Below are 5,985 nucleotides of genomic sequence, written 5' to 3'. Positions count from 1 at the left end.
TAAATGAGAAATCCTGTTTAGATATTTGTGACAGCCAGTGCAGAGGAGATGCACGAAGCACAGGGTGACAGGAGCCCATCAGGGGCAGGGACACAGCCCTGCCACCCTCATCTCACCCCGACTGTCCCAACACCAGGCACATTTTGGTTCTGTACTGGAGCCTCTCTAGGTAAGCAGGGACTGATCAAACCTTTTGTTTTATCCGCAGCAGAATCTCACAGATGTTTCCTGGCAGAATCCTTAATCAGAACACCAAATGTTTCGACATCCCACAGAAAGCTGGGGCAGAGCCAGCCCTTACGGTGGTGCTTTGTGTTTGCCCCCAGTGCTGCGTGTGCCTGTCAAATCCGTTTTCCTGTTTTGGAGATGGGATCTGGGGATGGAGAGCGTCCAGCTGCTGGCCAGCTCCAAAGTAAGCTGTGCTCTGCACAAATAAAAACAATGATASCAGCAGAAGTATTCATACTCGGATGAATAATTGTCTCTCTATTATTTCCTGACTTGCAAGCTCACATGTGCTCCTGGAGGGGGGCGATTTTGTGCTCGATTCCTGCTGGCCAGAGAGATCAAAGGATGTTGATCTCACAGCCTTTATATTTCTCAAATATTATATATTTGATAACCCACAAAATACRCATTTAAGGACCATCCTCACCCCTTTTGGTATTCACACAATGGGATTTGGRTTAGGTGCAAAGTCCTCTGAGGACAAAGGCAATGCTATTTTGCTCTCACAGAAGGATTTCAGATGGGAAAAGTGGTGAAGTGTTATGGAATTGCTTGCAAAGGATGATTCAGGAAGGAGACTGATGGTGGGATACCCAACACAACCTTAGGAGAAAGAATGCAACAGCCAGATGGAAAAGAGAGYTGTGTGTGAGTGTGGATGCCCATAACAAACAAAAGGTTGGTGTTTTAAACACCAGGCCTGCAGCCAGGKTCTCCTTGGCTTTAGTTTAATCTTACGTCTTCAGGAAAAATATTTCCCAATTTGCAGTCTGGATTTATTCGTTAGGGCTGGTCCGACAGGAAATTTAAAAAAAAAAAAAAGTAAAATACAATAGAATAAAATAAAGGTATTGGACTAGTTGAAAAAAAGTTTAGATTAAAAAAGAAGATTACGTTTCTCATTTCTTAAGTAATTTCTAAATCAAATCTGAGTTTTCTGGTCATTTCTATGACACTGAAGTTGCAGGTTTACATCACAAGAACATTTATCTGAATTCAGATGAAGTGCACACCTAATTTAGAGCAGTCATTGCCTTAACTTCATTTTCAACAGGCTGGATGAAATATTTCAAAATAAGACAGAAGAAAKGTGAGAATTTGGAGCACTGGAGAGGAGCAGCATCTCCAAGGCGCAGGTGAAGCAGCAGCAGCAGCATTTTGTGTCCCTGTCCCTGCTCTCCTTGGGTTCTGCAGGAACTGACAGCACAAGGAGCTCCTTGACATACAAAAAAAGAAAAATGGGCTCAGCCAGGGAAAAGCCAGGGAGCCATTCCCAGGTGGAAAGGTGATGTGGGGAAGTGGAAACAGCCCACCAGGATTATCAGTGACTGAGTCAGCAAAAGCCTTTAGGAAAGCCTTGGTCAAAACTCTGTTACCCCCTGACACTGCAGCTGTTCAAAAGTTCCATTATCCCATGCCCTGCTCTGATTTATTTATTCACCTCAGTTTAAAATGCTCTTTAGCAATCTCACACCCCTTGTTCCTAGAAAACAGAAATGATTCATTTGAACTCCTGTTTTTCCTCCCGCCCCCGTGGTTCAGGATATTTCATGACAATGAACTGGAGGATTTGGGGAGTTTTTCTCTGTCTGCCTCGTGCTTTGCTTTGTGGTGTCCAAGCCAAAAAGACTTTCTRTTTCATGATCATTCTGAATCCCAGAAATTTCTGCTTCAGTTCTCGCTTTGGCTCTGCCCACTTTTCTTTTATTTTTTTTTTTGTATGTCATTTTATTGTTCCAAGGCCAACAAAATCCTTCTGGATGACAGATTATTTATCCTCAGGTACGTTTTTCTTGCTACTGATGAAGTTTTTCTTAGTATTGAAGTGAGCAACTTCGCAAATGAGACATTTTTAAAGTACAATGAACGTCCTTCAGCCCAAGTTAGAGTGGGTTAGTGAAGATATAAGACCTGAAACATTTTGTTCATGAACTGTAGACAATTCATGGACTTGAAAATGAGAACTAAATTGAGTAAAAAGAAATAAAAAATATTTATTCATCCTAAAGTTTCACTGGCTTTCAAAGCAAGATTTGCTTCCAGAGCTCCAAGCCATTAAGAATGTCTGTTGGAACCATCCCCTATACTTAAAATGTCTGTTGATCCCTCTGAGAATAATTACAGCCCGAAATTCCAGCTAATTTGGTTTCTTCCCCCGTTCTAGATAACCATAGTTGTCAAATATTTTCGCAGTTTGGATTTTTTCCCTGGACCACTAAATTACATTGTGCCTTCAGTGCAGGAGAATCATTTGTTCTGCCAGACATTGTGGGGATTGAGGGTGGTTGGCTCCGTGCACTTTGATCTCCTCAGCAGGAGGTCAGTTCTGCAGGTAAAATTCCATTCATGCAGAGAGGATTCTTTTCCTCCCCAGCTGTGATGCATGTTTGCAGTTCAATTAAGTGATGCTGAATGCGTTTTTTTTCTTAATTTTTGTGATAAATCCAAAATTTAGGGGTTCTTTTGCTTTAAGGAGCACAACTCAACATCCAACTGATTTGGAGGTTTCTCTCAGCTTTTAAAAAGCTCAGACACACAGCCCAGGACGTTGTCCTGCTTCTCCTGCCACCCCAGAGGCCACAGTAAGATATTTTATTCCTTCAGAGGGTTTTGCTCCACCCCTGGAGATGTGATGGGGACTCCCTCTGATTGATCCCCAGGCACGGAGCAATTGGAGCAAGTCCAGAGGAGGCCACAAAGATGCTCAAAGTGCTGGCGCTGTCCCTGGATCCCTGGAAGTGTCCAAGGCCAGGCTGGACAGATTTGAGAGCACCCTGGGATGGTGTAAAATGCCCCTGCTCATGGCAGGAGGTTTGGAACCAGACAGTCTTTAAAAATCCCTTCCAACCCAAACCATCCCATGGTCCCCCCTTGTTCCATGGAGGACTGGTCCAATCCTAAATAATTCCTCCACGAGTGTTTCAGACTCATGGTCTCACCRCTGGCAGCCTCCCCTCCACTAAATTCTCTCTGGTGCCTGGAACAGCTGCTTATTCCTGCAGCTCGGGCCTTTGAGATGTAAATAGTGTAATCCGACTTCAAGAGGCAAGGAAATATTAGCAGAATTTAATGTAAATATTGTATAAATCATCCCAAAATAGCACGGCCACGGGATCAGCCAAAGACACTAACTGAAAGTTAAACAGACTAAGTAAATATAGACTAAATATATTCCCCTCCTGGAATTGCCACTGGAATGGATCCAGACAGGAAATAGGTTAAAATGCAGTCCTGTGGCAGTGATATTAAAAAGCCATTGGCCCGTTTGGTGACATTTATAATGAATTTTATGTACTCCATACATTTTTAATACACGCCGAGTTAAATATTATCAAATCTATAAAAAGATTATGGAAAAAATGTCTGGTTTCACATGGGTGGACGCTGCCTGGAACTCTCTCTGTGGGTTTTGTGTAAGAGAAGTGTTTGAAAGAAAACATGAAAGGGGAAAATAAAAATCCCTGCACAGCAGTTTTGGAAAACTATGGCTTGCCCGTGCAGAGCCCAGAAAACATCACACTCCAAGGAAACAGAATTTCCAAGACACAAAYCACAGTGGGGAGTGAGGAGGGAGATGTGATCCCACCCCTTACAYATGTAAATGGAGAAAAATCAATTTAATTTCATATTGTGTGTTTGTGCAGCTCTGGGTCAGTGCAGTGTGAGTACAACACACCCTGACTCACCTGGAACCAACCTAGAGTGCAGCTGCTTGTCTTGGTGTCCCAAAAAGTACTTTTTTCATAAAACTGCTTTGTCCAAAAGTCTGTCCACATGATGGGATGGGATTTCTGTGCCTCCTGCTTTCACACYGGTCAGAACTGCCCAGCTAAAATTAATCTCTAAGTATTGTTTTGCCCAAGTCCATCTTTCTGGAGCACCAGYTTTGATTTTAATTTTATATCTCTCATACAGAGGAAACATCAGAATTTTTTATTATTAGGTGTTCAATTAATTTATTTAACTGTCCTTTTAGCAAACTTAAGCTGGTTTTCAGCTTTTGATTTCCCAAATGTCCCATTTGCTTTTCAGGTGTTTCTTAATAGATTTCTKTAAAATGAGGTACTTAATTTAAAAAATGGCTTCTATTAAGTGCCTTCCAAATTAAATCCAGCAGAATTGTATGCCTGGAGACACTGCAAAATTGAAGAATATGATAATCAGCCATCAAAATCAAACCTCTCTGTTATCATTCAGTGAATAACATCAGAACTGAGCCTTGTGCCACAAAGCCACAGGCTACCTTTTATGTAAAAAACTGGCAWAACACTACATTTTAAAATTAGCATTGATTAATTTGAAGAATGCTTCTACAAGATGGAGATTGAAGACGATCTCAGGGCACTGAAATTAGAATGCTGCTATTTGCTTCAATGCTCAGACCGAGTGTGTAATAAAAATAACTTCATCAATGCATTTCCCATGGCAGTTTTTGGTACCAGGTAGTGCTTTATGAGAGTCTAGAATGACCAAAGGCAGAACTCATTTAGATACAGATTTCTTAAAACTGTGCTCAAATGGACCAGGGAGCCAGARCAGCAAGGGAGAAACAAACACAAGAAGTGATGAAGTTCTGGGCTTGGGTTTTTTTCTTTTAAAGTTATATATTGTCTATCCAATAGGGCTACACAATCAGAATGAAACACATTCCTTCTCCCTTCTGTATTAAGCTTTCCATGAAGTCTTTAATCAAAAAAAGAACTCTTGTGCAGCTCATTGCTGGAAGTCCAACTAAAACCAACACCAGTTCTCCAGAGATGCCCTCAGCAGGGAAAGGGACAATCCCTCAGAGTTGACTGGATTTGTAAATCTGGGGGGATTTTCCACCACTGACGCTGCTGCAGCCACAGGACAGGGACTTGGTGTCTCTGTTCCCATTCCTGCCCCTGCCATGACACAAACTGGGACCAGTCACTTCCCGTGTGTTTCCCAGCCAAACCAGAGCCTRGGAGCTCCTTGTGGCTCCTACAGAAACTCACACTGAGCATCCCTGACTGCTGCTGAATAAAACAAATGCTGTGAATCACAAAATTCTCCAGAACTGCCCCAAACCACTYGGTGCAAGCTGTTCCTCTCTCAGCTCTGAGTGCTGGGAAAAGGAATGTGAGCAGAGTAATGATGTACACAAAGTTTTGGAGCACTCAGTGTTCTCAGAAATGTAAAACACCACAAAACACCACATGGGATATGTAAGCTTCTTTAATAATAATAAATTTATTAAGTGGCAAGAAGCCACTCTGCTTTGTAAACCGATTTTACTCAATCACAGTCCATTGTTTTCCTCATTTGAATACATTCTGTAATTTGTATGTGAAACAATTACACAGAGATATGTTCTGAACCCTTCTTATTGATTTTACTGGTCAGWAGAACATTAAAACATGCGGAAACAGCACCTTATTAAAACTATAGGCCTTTTCTCCTTACATCTCCTTTGCTGCTAAGCTAAATTTTCTCTGAATAAGCCAAGTCTACAGAGGTTTTTTTTTCCTTGTCCTTGTTCTGAGATGTAGTGGGGCCTGCAGAAATGTCTGATAAAACCTCACATATAATAAGTAACTCAGAAGGCTTTGTAAGCAATAGCTGCAGTTGCTGCTTCTGACTAGAGAGAGCTTCTCATGCATTAATGCACTTAGTTAGGWTTYGTGAGGAGCTCAGAGGAGGACGTGGCCTCTTCCTGATATAGTTAGTTGAGCCTGGACTCTGCACCACTGATATTATTCAGCAACTGTGTGCACCAATAATTTAAAAAAAAAA

The sequence above is a fragment of the Malurus melanocephalus genome, unplaced genomic scaffold (assembly GCF_030028575.1).
Source record: "Malurus melanocephalus ecotype Western Australia unplaced genomic scaffold, MMel_1.1 scaffold_341, whole genome shotgun sequence".
Lineage (NCBI taxonomy): Eukaryota > Metazoa > Chordata > Aves > Passeriformes > Maluridae > Malurus > Malurus melanocephalus.
Note: the sequence above shows the minus strand (reverse complement) of the source record.